This window comes from Myotis myotis, unplaced genomic scaffold, assembly GCF_014108235.1.
Source record: "Myotis myotis isolate mMyoMyo1 unplaced genomic scaffold, mMyoMyo1.p scaffold_m19_p_19, whole genome shotgun sequence".
NCBI classification, from domain to species: domain Eukaryota; kingdom Metazoa; phylum Chordata; class Mammalia; order Chiroptera; family Vespertilionidae; genus Myotis; species Myotis myotis.
The window spans coordinates 27,526,773-27,550,863 of NW_023416323.1; the positions used below are offsets into that span (position 1 = coordinate 27,526,773).

A 24,091-nucleotide genomic window follows, 5' to 3' on the forward strand; every position below is an offset into this window, starting at 1 on the left:
CAGTGATTTGGTTAGCTGAATAAGCACAGAACCTAAAGAATGCAGACTTAAGGAACGGTTTAATTTGTGGTACTAAGATATTTTATCAGGCGGCATGTAGTTAAGTGCCCTTAAACACAATCACGTAGCATTTTGTTTGGTCATCCCCATGTGGGAGCGCTCGAAGAGCCAGGAGAGAAAAGAAGCGTCCTCAGGGATTTTTTCCTTACAGTACAATTTTTACAAAAAGCTGAGTGTACAACTTGCAAAATAATAAGCTTGGGTGATAACACAAGCTTCAGCTACAATTATCCCAAAGAACAAGTCTGCTGCTCAAGCTTCTAACTTATCCTTGTGACTACAGAACAGTCCAAAATGTCACATTAGAGTTAAAGTGACTGCAGCCAATTAGGTAATTTCCACCAAATTGGGTCCATTAATATTTGGACATTATCTTGAGGGAGAAATAGGACTCCCCAGGTGCAATGTGGCTTGTGAAATATTAGTTTTGGACCATCACAAATCAAGATCCAAGGGTATGTTAAATTATTCAGCATTCTTGACCTCATTATTAAGTGACTTCATATAGGCTTTTGCTCATATTCATATAATCTTCGGCTCCAAGGAGCTTCATTGTGTTTCCTTCCCACAGCCATTTCCCTATTTCATCTTCTGTTTGCCTTCTCCACTCTTTATGTATTACAGATTTAGTGTATATCTCTTTTTATTTTTTCATCCTACTTAATTTTATAATTTAAAGGGCAAGGCATATGGTTTTGGTCGAGGAACACACAATAAGAACACTTGCTAATACAATGACACATATCAGAAATATGACTATTAGTTAGAATAGTTTGGTTCCTATACCTCTCTTTACTAGCACACAACCTCAGGTAATACAAAAATTTCCCAGCTTAACATCTTGCTTGGCCCACTGTGTGGAACAGAGAGCTGTGATTTGCAACATGTGGCTTTTTAAACGAGTCAGAACTTAACACCAAGTCTGCTTCTGGAAGTACTAGTATTCTAAAATGATAGCAATAATATTACTTTCTAAAATAAGGGGGGAAAGACAGAAAAACACCCCAGGAAGATCATGTACCAAAGATGTTCGTTAATTTCATTTTGTTCCAAAGATGCGTAGAACAATGGTTAGTTAATACTGACAGGCTAGTTAACACAACCAATAAATGTATTGGATTGTTAAAACTTTCAACCGGTGCTACTATAGGTTCTAGAGAACTTTAGCTAATGGCACAATTATCCTAAGAATATTAGCAGCAGATACCATTGAAATTTACGAGTTAAAATGCATCATTGTGGCAAAGCAATGGAATGGATCTAGAATGTGAACATCACGTCACCGAATTAGTGAACACCTGCCCCCCAAAAAGCTCTTACGATGGTGTTCCTTATGAGAGTAACAAAAGAAATTGGGGTAACATTAAGTACGGTTCTTCTTTCATATTGGTGTGTTTTTTCTATAATGTTGCTCAGTATTCAAATCATAACAAATACTTTGAAAGCAGAGACACAGAACTCCATTTCATCACACCCCAACTGGATGGGACCAGAGCAGGTGCATTCACTTTAAAGTGTTCATCCTTATAAATCAACTTCTGATTCACTCCAGAGTGAAGCTGTCAGCCCTTAGGTGCCCACTGACATTGAGAATTTTTAGCCACCTAAACCCAGACATTAAAATAATGTTTGAATTAGTTTAATCGAAGTGGCCTAGATTCTCATGCTCCCCAGGACACTGCTGTATCTCTTCAATGTGTGAGATGCATGGGAGGGCTGCACCTGGGCCAGGCTCACCGGAGTGCAGGGCAGGAAGGAGAATTTAGGTCAATTACCTTTTGAAGTGTGATCCCTTTAAATAGCTACTCAAGGCAGCATCTTGCTAACTGAGCTGTATATAATAAAAGTGACCTGTGCTGTTTCTTTAAATACAATGTTTTGGTTAAAAGTGATCCAAGTATTACATTTGTGCAAGAAAAAACAAAGATCAAGAGAAGTTTCAGCCATGTTCTTTCTGGAATCTACTAGGAAGGATTAGGTAGGTGGTTTACCTCTCTGAAAGCCTGGGCTTGAAAGTAGGTATCTTCATTTCAGAAAGTAGGTGCCTCTCCAAGCTGGGCCTTTGCTTTCTCCATCTGTAAGTTGAGAAGACAAGTAGTTTAGATGTCACCTCCAGACCTTTAGTAAATATATTAAGAAAAATTTTAAAAATGAAGTAGATGAATGTATAGGGGGTGGGATATAGAGGCAGAGAGCATTTGCTATGGATCCATTCTCCAAAGTTAAAAAAAATGTATTTTGTGTGTAGGTGTGTGTTTTCATTAGATTTTTTGACTTTTAAAATATATTTTTATTGATTTCAGAGAGGAAGGGAGAGGGAGAGAGAGATAGCAACATCAGTGTGAGAGAGAACCATTGATTGGATGCCTCTTGCATGTCCCACACTGGGGATTGAGCCTACAACCCGGGCATGTGCCCTGACCAGGAATCGAACTGTGACCTCCTACTTCATAGGCTGACACTCAACCACTGAGCCACACCAGCCGGGCTCCTTAGCTCTTGAAGAAGAAACAATTGCATAAATAAATTATGTGGTTAAAAAATTAAAAAAATATATATATATTTAGTGAAGAAAAATATGACAGTGCCTTTTAATTAATAAAATGATTTTATTGCTTTTACTATCATGGCAGGGCTTTAAAAAAACAAATATATCCAAAGCAACGTAATAAATATAGGGATGAATATATCTTTTAAAGATCTTTTTAAAAAAAGATGCAAAATTTCTAAACATTACCGAGAAAATTAATTGCTCTTACAGTTATAAAAATAATACACATTGATGGTAGAAAATTTGAATGCTATGGCGACATATACAGAAAATAAAAATTCCCATGAATTTTACTATTCAGAAATAACAACTTACTGAATTTCCTTCCAGTATATATGCATGCACACAAACACATGTGTGTACACACACACACTGAAAAAAGTTCTGAGGAAAATAGGTAGCTGCACCTCATTCATTCATTCATTCATTCAACTGGTTACAAGGCTTTGTATCCACCTACTTTCTCTTATTATATATTGAGTCAGCTAAAACATTTTTTTTAATAAAGTGAAAAAAGTAAGTTTCTTTCAGACCTACAAAGAACTATACCAGTGAAATGATAAGAACCTATTTTCTGTCATTGCCTTTCTTTCATCAGGCATATGGGTTATTAGAAAGTTAAGATGGCTTTCAAAGATGAATTAGTTACACGTTGAATTTCAACAAATATCCAACGGTGAGAGCAAAGCACACAATCCATTAAGCCCTGTGACTGTTCATTATGAAATTCTGAATTTTTAACCACCTAGAAATGTAATCCAAGCTCAGATTTATTTTTCATCCCTCAAGACTGCAAATGCTAAATAGAGCACGGGCCTCCTCTTAGGGCCTCGGTGATGACAAGTGGGCAGAGGAGGAAAGTGCCCTGTCCTTCCCCTGGGTCTGTAGTCGCCATACTTGCCCAGCACCATGTCTCACTCACCAAGGTTGCTGGTGGCTAGCAGAGAGAGCTATCGCTCTCTTTCCTGGGAAACTAGAAGGATGGCAGATCTAGCCCTTTGCACACCCCCCGCCCCCTCGACCCCCCGTTCACATACCCCAGGTCATATTCCCATAAACACAAGCCAAACAGTTGAGGGAAGGATTTGTTCTCCATGCATGGATGGGTGAAACGAGAGAAAATGGGGAGCAGAAGGAGAGATTTAGATTAAAAGTATTTTAAAATATCCCTGGATGTCCATTTCAAGGCCATTGAGGAAAAAGCAAGGCTTTGGGATCATTAATCTTTTCTTTATTCATCAACAAATACTTAATGAGATCCTACTATATTCTAGGCACAAGTCTAGTTGCCGAGGAAGCATTAAAGAACAAAACAGACAAAAATCAAGAGAAGCCTCACTTAGAAGTTGACATTTAAATCAAAAAGTGAGAAGATTAGAAAATGAGTCATCTAGCTATGAGAGGAGGGCATTACAGGCTGAAGGAAAAGCCAGTATCAAGGCCCTACAGTGGGAGCAGGCCTGCAGGGTTGGAAGAGAGAGAGAGAGAGAGAGAGAGAGAGAGAGAGAGAGAGAGAGAGAGAGAGAGAGAGAGAGAAATGAGATTCAAAATCTAAGGTGTAAGGAAGAATGTGAATGTATGACCTTTAGCATTATAAGGATTTTAGTTTTCTATTTTGATTTGAATCCTTATACCACCATTTGTCAAGGTCACAGGTTGGCTGAGTGACTCTGAACTTCTCCTTGTCTGTAAAATGGAAATCTCATTGACTGTACACAGGTATTTTGAAGGTTATAATGAAACTAAAGGCCCTGTGCATGAAACTTCACCAACCCCCTGCCGGCCTGATCGCCCCATGCAGCCTGGTGCTCAATTGTTTGGTTGTTCCTCACTACCCCTCTGCCGGCCTGGTCGCCCCATGCAGCCTGGTGCTCAATTGTTTGGTCGTTCCTCACTACCCCTCTGCCGGCCTGGTCGCCCCATGCAGCCTGGTGCTCAATTGTTTGGTTGTTCCTCACTACCCCCCTGCCGGCCTGGTCGCCCCATGCAGCCTGGTGCTCAATTGTTTGGTCGTTCCTCACTACCCCCCTGCCGGCCTGGTCGCCCCATGCAGCCTGGTGCTCAATTGTTTGGTTGTTCCTCACTACCCCTCTGCCGGCCTGGTCGCCCCATGCAGCCTGGTGCTCAATTGTTTGGTCGTTCCTCACTAACCCCCCTGCCAGCCTCGTTGTCCCACTCAGCCTGTTCGGTCATCCATTCGGTTGCGATGGCCCCTGGCTCTTTATATATATATATAGATAGATACCACCTGGCCAGCATGGCTCAGTGATTGAGCATCAACCAAGAGGTCACGGTTCGATTTCCGGTCAGGGCATAGGCCCGGGTTTTGGGCTCAATCCTCAGTGGGGTCATATACAAGGCAGCCAATCAATGATTCTCTCATCATTAATGTTTCTGTCTCTCTCTCCCTCTTCCTTTTTCTCCGAAATCAATAAAAATATATTAAAAAAAATGAAATACCAAGTATAATATCTGGCATGTGGTATGTTTGTAACAAATCTTGGTTCCTTTATTCCTCTGGAATCTACATCTATTTTATAAATGTATACATAAACATAAAAGTGTGATGTACTTGACCAATAGTTACCCAGAGGTAGGAATCCAGGTAGACTTTAACTTTGTAAATAAATAATAATTTCCTCCCTCACCCTCCAGAAAAAGAAAAGACACACTATCACCGACACAAACTAATGGCTTTGGAAGGTAGGTAGGGGATTCAAGTTGATCAAGGAACTAAATCTGGAATGTATCAGCCATTAGTGAGGACTGATATATACAGGTAAATCTCATTATTTCCCATTTTCATTGAGTGTCTCTTTCAGGGTTAGAAAAAATGATAGCTGTCCTTCTGAGGGACATCTGAACATTCAAACAATAGCAGATAAAATGGTCAGCTTGCAAACTTTTGAAAACACCACTGCCTGCAGGGTTTAAAGGGCCTCTCTGCGATATCAGTGTGCTCTGCGTTAACTTTTTTTTGTATGATGGTGGCAGTTTTTCTCTTATGTGGTGGTATCATTAGAGTTTCACTTCAGTTCACAGAAATCATTTTCAGCTAAGTTTCCACTCGAACTCAGTTGCTATAAAGTGGAACATCAGTGGGAAGGCAATTAGTTATCTAGTTATGATGACTTTACTTACTTAGTACATTTTTAGCAGAAGGAAAAATGACAAAAACCTAAAATAATTCCATAGAAATATACAAGTGACTTCTTCTATCCGCAGATCATTAGCACAGTGGACAGGATTTCAAAAAAGGCATCAACACCTATAACATCCTCTCCTGTTGTATTATTATTCAGTTGTCAAGAGTGAATAGGGCTACGAGGGACCATGTTACTAAAAGTTAGAGTGTTTAGTGTTGGAAGGCCTGAGACTATGGGAAGAACTGAAGATGGATGCCTCTTTGTAGGTCAACAGCAACTGCACCTAAGTTATAGCCAGGACAATTAGCTGTATCACCTTTGAATATTCTGCTGGTCAAAGGCACTTTTAGGAGCTTAAAAATTATTTGCCAAAGAACTCTCTAGGGGAACACTAGTGTCTGTTTGCTTGGTATGAACACTATCATATAAAGTTTGCTTTTAAGCACTAAAGCATTATTTGGTCGCTACCCTCTGGACTTAATTTGGGAGTTTACAAAAAGTCTGGATTAGAAAAAAAATCATTTCCATTTCCTTCTAACTTGTCCTATTACAAATCAAAGTTCAATACACACACACACACACAGTCCATTTTACCTTCTTCCAAATTATCTATAATAATCCTATAAAATAAAAGCATAATATGCAAATCGACCAAACAGCGGAACGACTGGTCGTTATGACACACACTGACCATGAGGGGGCAGATGCTCAATGCAGGAGCTGCCCACTGGTGGTCATTGCACTCCACAGGGGGAGCACCACTCAGCCAGAAGCTGGGCTCATGGCTGGTGAGCACAGTGGCGGTGGCGGGAACCTCTCCTGCCTCCGCTGAAGGTGGGAGGTAAGGAGCGAGGTGTCCCGGACTGTGAGAGGGATGTCTGCCTGCCAGCTTACAGATATCCCCTGAGGGGTCCCAGACTGAGAGAGGGCACAGGCTGGGCTGAGGGGGACCTCCCCCCGGCCAGTGCATGAATCCCATGCACCAGGCCTCTAGTAAAAGCATAATATGCTAATTAGACCAGACGTCCTTCCTTCTGGACAAAGTTGCAGCAGGCAGGGGCTGTGGCAGAGGCACCTGGCTGCGGTGGCAGCAGTAGGCAGGGGGCAGGGGCCAAGGCTCTTGCACGAATTTCGTGTATTGGACATCTAGCGCATATATATATATATATGTGTGTGTGTGTATATATATATATATATATATATATATGTATATGTGTGTATATATATATATATATATATATATATATATATATATATATGAAGTATGACTTTAAAAACCACACACACCATAATTTATAGCTCCAAATGAGAATTGGCCTTTCTGAAGTCATCTAAAGAGATAATTCATCTTTTTTTCACAGATACAGGTAAAAAATTTGGGAATTCTTCTCTGGGTAGTGTTTTCATGACCTCTGGGCATTATTTTGAATATTATCATTATCAGCAAATGTCATCACTTGACATTGACAGTAGATTGTATTTCTAAAAATAGCTAAAAATTAGTTGGAATCAAACTTCTGTAATAAGTAAGTCAAACTCTAGGTAGGACCATAAAGTAATGAGTTAATACTTTCTTTTAGGATGGCTTATAAATTGCCTTCCTTTTTCATAAAACAGATTTATTTGAAAATGATTCACAAAATTTACTCATTTAAAGTCTACAATTCAATGATTTTTGTTACATGCACTGATATGTGTAACCATCATCACAGGTAACTTAAAAAATATTTTCATAACCACCAAAGAGAAATCCTGTATACTTTAGCCATCACCCTTCTTCTTCCCTCTCACCCTACCTGGGGTCACTAAGCTGAAGTGTAACACTCATTTGACTATAAGAGTAAAGACTCAATGAATCAACCACATTAGTTTAAGGTGATTCTTTTGTCTTGTTTTTTGTTAATCCTCACCTGAGGATATTTCTTCCATTGATTTTTTTTTTGAAGTGACAGAGTGGGAGAGAAACATCGATGTGAGAGAGACACATCCATGTGAGAGGGCTGGGGATTGAGCCTATAACTGAGGTACGTGCCCTTGCTTGGAATTGAACCCGGGATCCTTCAGTCCAAGGGCTGATGCTCTAACCACGGAGAAAACCAGCTAAGGCTATTTGTTGTTCTACACTTAGTTTTTACAAAAAATATTTACACATGTATTGGACACCCATAGATCAGATTCTGCTTTGTATACAGTAGGGACTTACTAAGTAACTTAAGTATAGTGGCTATAGAATTTCATTGAGAGACGAGGTTAGAGGCAGCAAGTTGGAAGGTGGCGTACCCTGAAGCTCTGTGTGCACAGCACAGAGGTATGACTGACACAATGCGATTCATCTACAACAAGAATAGGGGAAGCTGGGGGAGATTATAGGGACCCTAAAGCTTCTCCTTTTCTCCAGTGGCTTGGCATTTCCACTGAGAATCTGAGGAACTGTAATCTGAGAATAAAACATGCTTTCTCAGATTTACCCGTGACCAGTCACACAAATACAGGCACAGGACCATTCCTTCTCTTTGTTTCAAGCTTGGATACAGATGAGCAAGTTGATGGACGGCTGTGTGGATTTGTGGTAGGAGGGGTAACCAAGCAGATAAATGAATAGGAGATAGTAGTGTCTTGATGGGAGAAAATGGACTAATACGTGGATAAAAGTATGGCTAGTAGTAAAGAGGACTTCTGCTTAGTGCAGCAATGCAGGCTACCAGCAAATAGTAATCCAATATATATCTTAATAGTCCAAGAGATTAGTCAGCCAAACCACAAAACCAGGTTCTGATGGAATACTTTTAAAACATCCAATTTCATCCACTCTGGCACCTCTGAAAGTTAAAAATTGCCTCACTGGGTTCAAGCAGCTCTGACTAATTTTCCCCATCCAGTTCCCTCCAGATCTTTGGTGTGGATCAACAGCCCAGGAGAAAAAAATGAGCGAGGGGTCACATGCATTCCTGGCAATCAATTACCCAAAGGCTTTAAAATGGGGACACAAAATGGTGGCGGCTTTCCCTAGGGCTGCCCTCGGAAGAAAGGACAATCCATGAGACAGGATAAAAACACACTGAAAGAAGAGGGAGTTTGGGACTGGCTTAGGGATTTTCTCACCCCTTTCTAGGGTCCTCTGTTAGAAAACAAAATAAAAACTATGCAATACAATTCCTTCCCTGCCTTTCTCTTGCTTGGAATTAAAAATCATCTACTGAAGACGTTCTCAGTTCAAAACCCAGTCAGGTGCTTTCCACTATCATGGAAGGCGTCCGAAGAATAAATTGCTCCTATCAGAAGGGAAGTATTTTAGTTCTGCCACAAGCAGTAAAATCTATGTGTATGTCTCTCCAAAGGCAACTCCATTTTTGCTGCTCTCCTCTCATTTTCTTTTTGATGCATAAAACCTGTAGACTGGAGCACTGTGATTGCATTGGCTCTGGAGCAGTGAAATTGTAAATATTCATTGGAATTCAAGTTAGCTCTCCCAGGTCTCTCCTAGGGCTGTGCAGCTATGCAAACCGCGGTGCTGCATTAGCGCACAGCCTGCAGGCCACCTACTTCCCCACAGCCCCTAGGACCCTTTCTGTAGAGTGAACTCATGCAGAGAGACTGGCCCTTAAACACCATTTCAATCTACTATTTCACTTGTTTTTCCTTAACTCCCCATGACTGCTGATCCTTACTAATTCTTTCAGTCCCAAATATGCATTAAAAAGAGAGCCATGTCTTTGACTAAAAACACAGAGTCTGAATGCTCTCACTGTGCATATGCTCAAGCTATTTAGGTTATTAATCAGATTCCAGCCATTTCATGAATATATATACAAATACACACACAAAGACAAACACGCATGCTCATATATAGATGCAGCAACTCTAGATGAAAACTAGAACAGATACCCACTCTAATTAGGATACAAAAGCACTCATGAGTTTATTCCACCTTTTTCCAAGTTAAAATCTGCAGGAATCAAAAGAAATTAATAGGGGATTGGGAATACAATAAAGAATGACTTATATATTTAGAACATAAAAATTCAGCCAGAAGGAAATTGTGTTCTCAATTGAAGGTGAAGGTTCAAGCCAGCCCCCCCGCCCCTATCCCCCAGACCACTCCCTGATATATCTTCTGAATGCCAGATGATTAGATTCCAACAGAATTCAGGGCACCTGCAATATTAACTTCAAAATAATCCAGGGAAGAAATCGATGCATAGAAAAATGACCTATAGAAAGCAATTTATAGAGGTATTTTTTTTTTTTTTTTAAAGAGAGAGAGAGATGTTATTAATGTTGAAACATTTCAATGCAAAAGAAAGTCTAGATTGAAAATCTTTGGATCTGGCCAACATTTAGATTTAATGAGGAAGTGAAAAATTACTTTTAGTAACAAAAATATAGGAATGGTCAAAATTTAATATCTACAAGGAAATTTTAAAATTTGATTTAACGAGGTGAGTTCATGAGCAAAAGGCACTCTGCTAGGCATTTCGAGGGACACAAAGATGAATGATATTTGTGTTCTATACCTTGAAGGGTTTAGAATTCAGCAGCAGAGAGAAGATGTGCAGAAATAGCCAGCTATAAAAGGGGCCAAAATACCGTTACCTTGAGGGGGGTGTTTAAAAGGGAATTATGAGCAACTTCTTGACAGAGGAAAATCAACCAACTCTGGAGCAGGAGAAGGCTCTGACAGATGGAGCTGGATGGAAGGAAATGCCCATCTCTGCAGAGAGGTGTTTGGATTGAATTGTGTCCCCCTCTCCCCCAAATATGTTGAAGTTCTAGTCACCAGAAGCCGGGAGCATGACTTAATTTGGAAATAGGGTTTACAGATGCAATCAAGTTAAGAGGAGGTTGTACTGGATTAAGGATAGCCCTAATTCAATGACTGGTATCCTTCTAAGAAGAGGGAAATTTGAACACATATACGCAGGGGAGAAATCCATGTGAAGACGGAGGCAGAGATTAAAGTGATGCATTTACAAGCTAAAGGAACACCAAGGATTGCTAGCAACCCAGAGGTTAGAAGAGGCTGGGAGGATTCTTCCCCCAGAGCAGTGGTTCTCAACCTTCCTAATGCTGCAACCCTTTGATACAGTTCCTCATGTTGTGGTGACCCCCAACCATAAAATTATTTTCGTTGCTACTTCATAACTGTCATTTTGCTACTGTTATGAATTGTAATGTAAATATCTGATATGCAGGATGTATTTTCATTGTTACAAATTGAACATAATTAAAGCATAGTGATTAATCACAAAAACAATATGCAATTATATATGTGTTTTTCGATGGTCTTAGGCGACCCCTGTGAAAGGGTCGTTTGACCCCAAAAGGGGTTGCAACCCACAGTGAGAACCGCTGCCCTAGAGCCTTCGGAGAGAATAGGGCCCTGCCAACACCTTGATTTTGTATTTCTAGCTTCCAGAACTGTGAAGAGAATAAATTTCTGTTGTTTTAAACCACCCACTATGTGGTGCTTTGTATGGAAGCCCTAGGTAACTAATACAAGAAGAAAGAAGACATGGCTTAGAGGTGGGAAGTGTAGAACTTATTCTAAAAGGTGAAGTTTGGCTTGGCTAGAGAGCAGTGTGTAAAGACCAATAGTAGGAATTATGTCTGGGAAAATGAGAGGACCTCCACGGCACAAAAAACTGGATTATCATGTCGCAATAGCGAACACCATTAACTGTTATTGCCTGAGCAGCCGCATTTCAGTCATGGAAAATTTCAACAAAAGAGTGCGTATGTGCCAGCAAAGCCATGGAGGCCATTTACCCGATATGCTATTCCATACATAACCTTATACTATATACTTTATGAATCAATACAAAATTTACAATTTTTAATTATAAACCTGTGTTTTCTATCAAAATTACTTCTTGTGTGAATTTTGGGACACCCTTTATGAGCATAAAGGGAAGAGTTGAAAATTGGGAGCACCTCTATTATGGGGTGGGAGTAGGAAGAGGCAAAGACAAATTAGAGGCAAGAGGGTAACCGAGATCAAACCAAGTCAAGGAAGCCTAGGAACATTATTAACATTATTTCATGAAAAAGATGGAGATCAATGACTTAAAATGCTGCAGGGAGATTGAGGAGGACAAGGACAAGTTCAAATGACTGGTATGGGAGGTCATTTTTAAAGGGTTTAGAAATGACTAAGGGGTTACAGGGGCTAATATGTATAGATCAGTGATGGTGAACCTATGACACACGTGTCAGAGGTGACACGCGAACTCATTTTTTTGGTTGATTTTTCTTTGGTAAATGGCATTTAAATATATAAAATAAATATCAAAAATATAAGTCTTTGTTTTACTATGGTTGCAAATATCAAAAAATTTCTATATGTGACACAGCACCAGAGTTAGGGTTTTTCAAAATGCTGACACGCCGAGTTCACTGATATAGATTATTCTTTTGATAAGTTTGATAATGAATAGAAAGAGAAAGATGAGGGAATTTTTTTGTTCTTGATGTTTTAAGAGAAAAATACACGAGCATATCTACATATATAAAAGGTTAATATGCTAAGTGTCCCTCCAACTGTCCGACCTGTTGCTATGAACACACTGATCACCAGGGGGCAGATGCTTAACACAGGAGCTGCCATGACGCGCACTAGTCATTTACAAAAAAATGGCACTGTGGACCTGGTGCCGACAAAGCAACACTCGGCTTCCCCCAAGTGGACACAGGCCCTGCCACTACTCTGAAGCGACACCCCACCAAATTACAGCCAACGCTGCTGAGACCCCATGGCACAAAATGTGGCCCACAGCCCAGCCCAGCCCGGAAACAGTTGCTGTGGGCACCAGGTAATGATGTCATGTAGCAACGCCCAGCTTCCTCTCCCTAGCCGACTGGCCTCCTTGCAGTTTCTTAGCCCAGGATCACGACTTGCTTTATAGCCAGGTGCAAACATTTTACACTTTAATTAAATGTCTGTGAGCCTTTTCCCATGCCTTATCTCATTTGATCCTCACTGAAGTCCTGGAGTAGGTAGATAGGAAACTCAGTAGAATCCTATTTTCTTTTCATTAGCCGGAAAATGGAGATTTAGAAAGTTTAGAAACTTGACCCAACTGAAAAGAAGTAAGAAATGGTGGACCTTGAAAATGACTTCAGGTTCCTCACTGTGCAGAATATAGTCAAACACTGATGCAGTTGAATATTTTACCCTTTGTTCTCCCTGTGTGATCTACAATAATAATCTGCTTCGTGTTGATATTTACTGCTGTATTGCTGACAATTACCTGAAAGAGAAGTTGGGGTGCTTCACTGGGCTGGAAAAAGTTTAGCTACACCAGAAAGCAAGTCTAATTAAGCAAGTTTATTCTATATATATAAAAGGCTAAGTTGACTTGCACATGCGCAATACATATAAAGCTCTCGCTGGCACTAATTGCATGGGTGTGTTTCCACCTGTCATTGTCAATTGTGAATTTGGTTGGCACTTCTATTATAGTGCACTGGGCCACTAGTTAATATATAAAAGGGAAGAAATCAAGGTTTGGGAGACTTGTAAAAAACAAAATAGAGTCGGGTAACTAATGGAGCACAGCTCTGGAAGGAAGAGGGATGGATTTAAATCAAGGCAGGGAGGGAGAAGAATTAATTAGTTTTGGAAAGGAGATGGGGCACTTTCTCCTCTGAAATAGGCAAAGAGATAATAGGAGGGTCATAAACCACTTGGATGTGGGAAAAGGAAGTTGGAGGAATTCATGTAGAGAATCTCATTTCAAGAAAGCAAAGCAGGTCAACTCCTGAGACACAGGTGTGGCTAAATGGGCTTCGAACTTGAGGGATAGGAAAGATGATCTTTAGGGAATATGATCGAGTGAATAAAAGAATTGCTGCTAGGCCTACTTGATGTGGTAGCAACAATGCTAATTGATAAAATTACTTTAATTGACAAGATGTAGCTTTCTCCAGCAAGGTCTAACAGCTTGAGAGATGCAGGCAGGTGGAAAAGCAGATGGTGAGGAGAGGCCAGTGTTGGTTACAGGCCAGGTAAGGGCAAGAAAACTCAACACTAAGGGATCCCAGTGTATAGTAAAGGCTATGTTAGAACCAGCATTTGAAAGACTTTTCGAGTGGCTGTCAATATCTTTGTGCTTCAAAGTAACCTAAAAATACTGACAGAATTAAGAATCAAGAAAAAAAATGAAGGGAAAGGAATGAAATTGTGTTCCTTTCTTCTTTTATGATTTCTTCTTTCTTCTAATTTATTCATTCAACACACCCTTGCTGAATGCCTCTCCATGTGAAGGCATGGGGCAAGAAGGCAGGTGTCAGCTCTGTAAGATAAGATCCCTATCCTTAATAGTCCGAAATAACAAAAACAATAAATACTTTGCTCACACTATCCTCCAGGAACTACCTAAGTGCCTGTTTACATAATAACTCAGTACTTCAACCCTCTCATGTAGGAACAATGATCATGTTTCATTTCACCAATGAGAACACTGAACTTCAGAGAAGTTAAAAGACTTGTCAAGGTCACACAGCTAGTTTCCCTCTGAGCTGGGATTTGAACTAAGTGAGTCTGGCTCCAGAGTTTGTGCCCTTAACCACACTATGCCATAAGGAATAAAAAGATTTTGAAATGGGTTATAAGGAGGATGCTTACATATTCCAATTAGTCTGAGATAGACTAACTAACTTAATGCCTGTTGTCCCAGCAAACATATTCTTTGTACTTCCTTTCAATAGAAGGCTTGGAGGGTAAATTATATGATCACTCTAATTATAAGAGAAAAGGAAAGATTGCTGGGCTCTTCTTCAAACAATTATTTTTGGCTCATGTGACGAATAGAGATAAAGGACTGGAAGGCTGAGAAAAATGAATGAAAGGCTGCCTCTTGTTATGATATACAGCCTCAAGACCTGAAAGACCAGCTTCTTTGATCCTTTTAGTAAGATCACAGCTCCCTCCCCATCCCTAGTGGTCTCTGTCCCTCTGAGCACTTTAACCCTACTGTTCTAAACGAAACGAGAAATACAGAAAGGTACATTCACCAACCTGCCACCAAATGGAGTTCCACACACATTCTTTAAGCGGTAATGGAAATTGAATGCACAAAACCCTACAGCAAATCTGTCCTCCCATTTCTCTCTTCCTTATCTCCTTTCCTTATCTTCACCCTCTGGGCCAGCACTCCACCATTCACTACAAGCCTCAGGAATAATAATACTAGGAGTCATACACTCATGCAGCCTCAGCCAGATGACAGACCATTTACAGCAATGTTGGCTGATTTGTGGTTGTTGGTAATGGTTTCACTTCCTTAGCTCCTTCTTATTGTTTTCAGCCTCCAGTGTGAAACAAGGAAATTGGTACCAGCCAACTGGATCTAGTACCCCAGGGGAAAAATGTGCTTGTCATTGCCAAATTAGTCACCTTGGAAGATGCAGAGATGTACACTTAATTCCCCGTGGATGAAAAATGTATCACTTAGTTTTCTAATGCTTACTGATGACAGGCACTTATGCAACATTGTGATTGGCTCTTACTCCATTTAAAATGCTGAAATGTGCAAAAATGATGGTAGTGTCTAGGCCACAGCAAGCAGAGAACCAACTCAGCAAACTGAACAGAAGACATCCGCCCAGGGTTTCCAATATCCTGCCGAGCAGCCATTGTTTTGTGAGGCTTTATTAGTGCCTGAGGTTTTAGTATGTTGACCCACAGGATTCTCTTATTATTTCTCTGACTGCTTTGCCTATTGTCTCCTCTGTCTGTCCTGTTTTTCCTTCCTCTGAACTCATTGGTGCAGTGAATTTATGCATTTATAGTGATTTCAATACAATTTAGATTACAAACGGTTTCAAATATATATTGAAGCTGCCCGAGGGCACTTTATCCCTTCTCCCTTCCTTACTTGATAAGCTCATCGTCTAATATGATTTCAATAACAGCTAACATTTATCATGTGTCAGGCGCAAAATTGATGCTTCTACAAGGTAAGTACTATTATTATCTTTGTCTTCCAGAGAGGGAGCTAATAAGTGGAAGAACTGAGATTTGAACCCAGGAAGTCTTGCTTTAGCATTTAAGGTATGCTCTTAGCCATCGCACTGTGACACCTATTCACAGTCAATACCATGGTTCCCACATTGTGACTAGATTATGCTAACAGCTTCCTAATATTTTTTTTCTGGCATTGGCTAAACTCCACACCATTTTTCACATGAAAGGTTTACTGTGTTGTCTACTGATTACTTTTAAAGTCCTCTATTAGTCTTCCAAAGTTTTCGCCTTGCTTTTCTGTCACCCAAGCCCATCCAAACTCCCAATTCCAGCTAAGGAAATTTGCTTGTCCTGTGCCAATCCAATTAGAACCACGTGGTGAGCAAACAGGACAGGTGTCATCTATGTTTGAGGCATACTTGCTCTGCCATTCACCCATAGTGTCCACCTTCCCTGTCCCTAGCTCATTTCTCAACTATGTCATCTTGAGTGATCCTTGAGATAAGATTTTCAGTTTCTGTCTAGATAGAACTTCTCTGATATGGAGGAAAGAAAATAATCAACTTAATTATCTGTATATTCGGTCACTTAATAAACATTCATTGATCAGCTCCTCTGTGCCTACACACCTAAAATGAGAAAAACTGTCTATGGAAGACACTGTGGAGTGGCCATCCCAAAGCTCCTCTCAATGCTTTTGTCTCTCTCAGCATCCCCCCCATAGAGGCTGGAAAAGCAAGTACTTTTCCACTCAACAGTATCTTCCATAGGCAGTAGGGTTGGTTTTGTGACTGGTCTGGCTGTGAGATGTAAGCAGACATATGCTGAAGGGGTAGGAGGGGGCTTCTGGGAAAACCTCTCATTTCCAGGTAGGAAGGAATAGGCAGAGGGCATCATCCTTCTTCCTTCTTCCATCCTCTTCCTTTTTTGAACATAGACATGATTACTGATGCCATAGCACCCATCTTACAACCAATAGGAAGCACAACCATGAATCTAAGCATCTTTGGTTCTGAGACACAGATAGAAAAGGCCTGACTCTTTGGTGAGACCTCTGAGTGCTGAATCAATGCCTGCAGTGACCTAGACTTCTTATGAGAGGGAAATAAAATCTATTTCTTTAGGCCACTATTGTTGTTTCTATTACTTGCAACTGATCAGAGTCCTGATGGGTATAAAGGTATTTTCTATATATTATAAATATATTAAACTCTATTATAACTGTTGGTTTCTGAAGCAATTTGTAATCAGCTCTTTATTCAAACTGTGCTTTCATTTGTATTTCTCATCTCTTTACTCAGGGTTTATGATCTTAACAGGGGTCAAAAGATTTTTTCTGTAAAAGGTCAATTAGTAAATATTTTAGGTTTTATACATCAGCTAATCTCTGTCACAACAACTCAGCTCTGCCATTGTATCATGAAAATACATACAGACAATACATAATTGAATGGATGTGTCTGGGCTCCAATAAAACTTTATTTATAAAAAATAGGCGTTGGCCCATGTGCTTGTGAACTCCTGCTCTTAATAAAGCCCAAATGAGAAAGTGAAAACAATTCCAAATTCCTGCAGGTTCACTCCAAGAGTATCAGTCAATTTTCTTTTTCTTCCGTGGAATACTTCATAAGTTCCTTATTGGGTGTGGAAATGTGAATCATCTGTGGTCAAAGTTTCTTTTTGTAATATGGAACAGAGGTTAGACAAAGCCAGTTTCAAAAATATGAATGTATTGTGAACACATTTTTATAATGTTCAATGGAGAGATACTTCTGAGCTGAGGAGTTTCCCTCTGACTAATAAGTTGATGGTCAATGTAATGTTTGGACATGCAAATATTGGCCAAATTCTCCCGAATTTAATCATGATATTCAAGTTGAAAAAAACCTAGAATTTTCCTTTGGGTGGGTTCAAAAACAAACCACGTCCTATGATCAATGTTACTCCTTTAAGAGTGAAATAGAATATCTTTAGTCCTTACATCTGTTTCTGGCATTTGGGAAGCAATTTTGGGTTCTCTAAATCTCCACTTTTAGAAATATAAAACTGCAAAGTAGCTGTGAAGCTCTGATTCACTATCAGTAAAGAGTCAGAAATAAAACTAATGTGATCCCAATTCCAGCGGACTTATTAGGAGAAAACACCCTTTGGGTATCTCCAAATCATTGCAAATACCATTTAGTTAGTCACAAGTACAAAAAAAGACTTGAAAATTATTTTCTACCCTGGTCAGTCTTTAAACAGAAGCCAAGGGGAATGAGAAGCTGTTGTGAACCTTCAAACTTCAACACGAAGCCTAAGAAAATAGATCTTTGTCATTGCCAGATTATGTGGAACTGAGACAAAAATCACCTGACCACTTCATTTTGCCAGAGAGTAAATGATACTTAATTCAACAAACATTTATAAGGTCCCTGCCACTTCTCAGCTACCATGATAGGTGTGGGGGAATGCGGAGGTGAATAGGTTCTCATGAAATTCACAGCCTATATGGAAAAGACCCATGAACAAATAAATTCTAATCGGAGGGATATGTGCAACTACAGAGGTATGTTCAAAGTTATGATGTAGCAGGAGGAAAGGCATGGTTAATTTATCTGGGGAGGTCAGGGAAGGCTAGTGGAAGGCGTGATTTCATGGTAGTGAGTGGGTGGTACCTGGGCCTGGGTAAACAAAAGTGAAAAGCAGACCTGGAAATAAAGGCTGCTGTCTTTAGTACTACTTAATGGTCATTGTTTTTGTCTTTTCTTCGAAACTGTCAAGTGGGACTTTCAACAAAGCAAGGGAACACCACTGGACCACCTCAGATGTCATGAAAAATGTTGACTTCCCACCAGAAGATCTGCATTCAAGTTCTAATTGTTCAACTAACAAGATTTGTGACCTTGGGCAAATTGGTTAACCCTTCAGAGACTCAGTTTTTACTTTTATAAAATGATGCAGTTGTACCCTTATGGAGGCACTCAAACTTTAAAAAATCTTGTATGGTCCCATCAATAATTAAAATCTGTCAATACAAACCAGTTTCCTTCCCACTCTGGTCCTTCCTTCCAACCTAAGACTGGTAGGAGCAAGCAAGGAAGCTTCTGTTCTAAGCATAACACTTCAACACCTATGGGCATTCTATTGCCATTTAAAAAAATAATTTGTACTTTTGTTTGTAGGATGTAAGAAATTTAGAGAAGAAAATTTTACCATAAATCCTAAATATTCCTAAAGCCTTGCAGCTCACTTGACCTACTTTGCTTCCTGCTGATTGAGAAGGCTTCTGGTGTTTTGCTCCATGCTTCTCTGGAACATTCAACATCATGGGCCTTACCTCGGTCATCTAACCTCTTCTAGTTCAGACAGCTCAGGCAGGGGAAGTGAAAGGGGAATAACATGTGCACTGGAGCTAATGAGAGCAGTTGTACAGTTGATTGTAAATACCAAAGGCTAAAGATGTGTATGTAGTAATCAAATAGCTTTCCCGTTGGGACAGCCAGAGGAGGAAGCAGCCAAGAGCCTTCAGGGAAAAAAGGCACAAGCTTGGGTCCTAAGCCTTTTGTTTGCACTGGATCGTTAGGGAAAAGAATTCCAGCACCACATCTGGCCACCAATGATTATACAGCAGCTACTGACTGAGGAACATAGGACAGAAGTTCTGGGTTTGACCCTAAGAACTGCCACTCCCTTAACTTCTGTGTAACCGGTTTATCCAAATGTAAAAACAGAAATAATGACTCTTGCTTCACAAGGTTGATGTGAGGATTTTGTATAGATGTTGCTTGATTTTGAACCATGGAAAAATATTCAAGAAGTAGTAGGGAATAGAGAATCCCCAGTTGGCTGACCATAGCTACTCTGGCAGTTAAGACCAGGTTTTCAGTTGTGATTTCATGCATATAGTTAATATTTACATATCTCTTATATAATATGTTATATATGACTATAAGATAATGTTATTTATATTATTCGTACATATTTATACATGCATATGCATTTATATAGGGTGGGGCAAAAGTAGGTTTACAGAAAACAGATTTTATTCTTGTATTATTATTTATTAATTATTATATTATTTTTCCATACAAACAATTGTAAACCTAATTTTGCCCCACAATATACACATATACTATAATGTAGTTATATATAAATAATTTTGGAGACTTCACTTAAGAAGAGATCAAAGGCTTGGTAAAAAGGATAATATATGCTATCCAACTGAGTCAAATTATTCAAAATCATTTCAGAATACCTAAATCAACAGGGAGGGAAAGCCCTGGCCAGCTACCTCAGTTGATAGATCATTGTCCTGATATGCAAGGAGAAGTAATATTTACTTTTCTTTCTTTTTTATTTTATTTTATTTATTTTTATTGCTTAAAGTATTACAAAGGGTATTACATATGTCTCCTTTTTTCCTCCACCCTTGACAATCCCCTGGCCCTCCCCAGTGTCTTATGTCCATTGGTTATGCTTATATGCATGCATACAAGTCCTTCAGTTGATCTCTTACCCCCCACCTTCTGCCCCCCTATACTTTCCTTTTTAAAGGAAGATAAAAATCCTTATTTAGTTTCGTGAGATTTGAAGGCCCCTTCCATCAGCTTCTCCACAACCCTGGCTCTCATTCCCCAAAGCAGTAAGAACAGAGTTCTCAGCCTCTACATTGATGATTTATCCCGGTCACAGAGGGGACACTTGGATAACTGAGGTTAACAGCTTTCTCGGTTTCATTTCAAAAAGACATTAGCATGGAGACTCTATGAAATGCTGATATGCCAAATACTGATTCATTCACCTGCAGAGTTCACTAGAAGGCAGGGACCTATTTGACAGGCAGGGCTGAGCTCCCAGCCTTTTCCTAAAGGGCAATCCCATAATTCATCTCCCAGTGCTAAATTACACCTGACACTTCACTGAAGACTTTAGGTGCACTCATACAACTGCAATAAGCCTAATGCAGAAGAAGAGGGTTGGAAATGACAAAGGTATTATTTTTGAAGATAATATAACTAATTCAATTGTGGGTGGAAATATCTGTGATGTAATACATTTCCAGGCATGGTTGAATTAAAGGCGGGAATTGAGCAGCTGTGTGTTTTGCTTTTGCCTAGAGGGGATGCAAATTAACCAAGGACACATCAGAAGTTGTCCCTGTCTTATGTATGATGTTCCATATTTTGCATCACTACCTAAATTACACACCCCTTGACATGTCCTTTGGGTTGGCCTATTCCCAAAGGAGAGCCAAGCTTTGCTATAATCTGGGCTTTCCATACTCTATTTCCTCCCAAATTTTCAAGAAAGCATATCATTAAAGAGCTGCTTGGAGAGTCTGGGCAATGGACACAAGCAGTATGTCTGCTTTGGTAAAGAGTGTCCCAGTAGCCCAGTGCTTTATCATGGTGGTTTACTTGTTATCATCATGGCTATACAGGCCTGAGGAGTAACTTGGTGAAAGAGAAGTAAAATCAACTTGACAAGTACATTCATCATGCTCCTATTCAAGACTTCTTCCACTCTTTCAGTGTGTGCAGGGGGTCATGGGCCATTTTATGTGATGCAGTGTGAAGGAACTAAGTGTGCAATGAGGTTTGGCCTGGCCAGAGCTCAGGGGAACTTAGGAGAAGTGAGGCTGGATGTTTTCTCCCTAAGTCAGGAAGTCCATTTGAGTATATGCTAGGTACTGGGGATTGCAGTGAATGGGCAAATACAAGGTCTTCTCTTAGGGAGCTTGTGGTCTAACTTGGGAGACCTGAACTTAATAGGAAGGACTAAGATGTGCACAGCTGGATAGTGCCAGCACCATTAGGTGGCTGATAACTGTTTGCCAAATGAAGAAATTATAATAGTAAAGTTGCTAAGCGATATTAAGTGCCCTCCCTGTCCCAGATTCCATGCTACACATGCTTCCCATTACCACATCTAACTCAGTAAAGGATAAACAGTCCAATTCAAGAACAGACCCTGGTATATGGATTCTGAGACAGTCTTTCATGGCATAAACATGGGAAACAGTGCTGTTTAGTGGAATGACCCCAAGACTCAGGTGTCCATAACCTTTGGGCTTTAGCATCAACTCTGTCATTTATTAATGATGTAGTCTTAGACAACTCTTTTATCTTCTCTAAACCTGCTTCCACATCTGTAATTGGGGATGATAATACCCCCTCACAGGGTGGCCAAGAGGACTGGATGGGATGATGAATCCAAAAGGACTATGATTGTAAATAAGATCATGTCCTCTGTAAAAGGAAAATCAAATTTTATCTAGTCCACTTTTTAAAGAGTTCATTCTGCTTCTAAGCAATGGAATTTTATATAGTTTCAAGAACATCAGAAAAAATAGTAAGGTTGTCATGGCAGTTATCATAGTGGTATTTGAGGACATTTATATCAGAAATTCATTCAAGGTGATTATTTATCCTGTACTTATCACACATTTGGGAAAATTACTGATACCCCAATGGTTATGCACTTAAGTAGACATAATTGAATTTTCTTTATAAATCAGCCACCTTTGCCCCTTCAGCATTTCTATGAATTCTTTAGAAGATTTCAAATTTGGAGCACACAGGAGCGTAACGTTTGATTTTAATGGGATAAATACCACCTATTCAATGACAGCATGGTTTTAAGTGCACTTTCCCCAATCAACATTTTAACTATTTTCCTAGTAATCCTTTTTTCTTTTAGTCTGGAAAAGGGATTAAGTATCACCTATGTTTAATTTTACTCTATCTTTATATATAACTCTTTTTGTGCTCTAATTGTATCTTGGTTTGTGACACCTCAAAGTATGTGAATCCTATAATTTACTTCCCTTACCCCAGATAAGTTCTGAGGTGGTTATATGATACCAAAGTGGGCATCGGTTCTCAGGGATGCGATGGCCACTGTCTCCCACCTAAATGTTCAGGACCACCATTTGTCATTACTCTTTGTTTATGGCCCTTCAGCCAATTTTCAGTATATGTGACTATGCACATATTCTACCCAATTTGAATTAATTTTGCAAGTGGAAATTCATGGAGCAGTGTATCAAATGCTTTAGTAAAATCCATATATATTACCTCTAGTGCATTCCCTTCATCCATTAATCTCGTAATGCGATTTAAAAGAGTGATCACATTTGTCGGGAATGATTTGTCCTTTGTCCATTTCCAAAGCTGCCTCCTGCACTTGGCTCCATTATCCTCCACATCTCAATTTTTCTCTCTTCACACCGGATTCATTATATTACTATGCACAGAAGTTATTTTAATAGACAATAAGTACTGGGAACACCCTTTTTCTGTATTGAAAATATTTACAATTTTCAAATACTCTTTAAAATGTAGATTATTGAAAACAATTTCTACTGATTATGAAATTTATAAGCGAATTGCTTTAATGTAATCTCTTTTATTTTAAGTTATGTTATGTTAATCTATTTGCCCTGATAGTTCTTGGTTTCTTTTAAAATAAGTTTTTGTTATGAAGTATAGTATGTTTAAGCTTTTCCTGTTCTGCTTGCTTGAATTGTGTTTCCAGAGCCATGTTTTCCTTTCTGCCTGGGAAAAAATATGTACTTCATTGCATAAACAGCAGATTCTTGATATACTACTATTCATTACTATGAATGCCTATGTTTATTGCAATAAAAATCTTAGCAAATGTTTCTCTATGTGTATCTAGATCAATTTTCCCGCCTGCTAAAAATATACCTCACCTTTTAGATTTAGGACGACTTTTCTCCTGAAGAGCTCAAGGATACCAAGTCAGTAAATTTAGGGTAATAGTTAACTCAAAAGTTGTTTCAAAGAGTAAGGAGAACAGAAACGAGAGGACTAACAAAAGAGAATAATAAAATTAGGAGGAAGCAGGTATACAATGGGTTAAAGAGCATTGCAATAAGTAACAGTCCTAGACACAAGAATACCAGTTAAGGCTATGCGGGGACTTCCTTTCAAAAGGTGAAGACTGGCTTAGCTGGTTCAAGCACCTGTCTAGTAGCAGAAGGCGAAGAGAATCAAATATGAATTGATGCTTTGAGATTAATTCTCTGAGCCATAGTTTCAGTGCAAAAGACTCCTCCCTACCATCATAGTCACTGTCCAATCTTTCTTCTTTGCTCCACCAACACTCCATTTAGGAATGGAGGCCTCAGAATACTGCCTTTTAAACTTTCTGCTTCAGAAGGTGAAGGGATGTAAATACAGAAACAAGAGTCAGGTACATAAATATATTTTGGCATCTGCTCCATGGACACTCACTAACAACCCTGATGAAATACCACTTCTAGGATATGTGCAGTGCATATGGGTCTTATTAAATGATGGGGTGAAATGAACTTTATCCAAGTCAAGATCTTAGGACTTTATATTAAATAAGATTCAATTTTGT

At 39.5% G+C, this 24,091-nt stretch overlaps 1 long non-coding RNA gene across 1 annotated transcript in view; it reads right to left on the reverse strand.

Moving 5' to 3' along the window:
• Window positions 1–2,050: 2,050 nt before the first annotated feature.
• LOC118674229 overlaps window positions 2,051–24,091 on the reverse strand; it is a 43,474-nt gene continuing 21,433 nt past the window's right edge. Inside the window, exon 4 of the long non-coding RNA XR_004973601.1 lies at window positions 2,051–2,135. This is a non-coding gene — a long non-coding RNA (uncharacterized LOC118674229). The remainder of the gene's footprint in view (window positions 2,136–24,091) is intronic.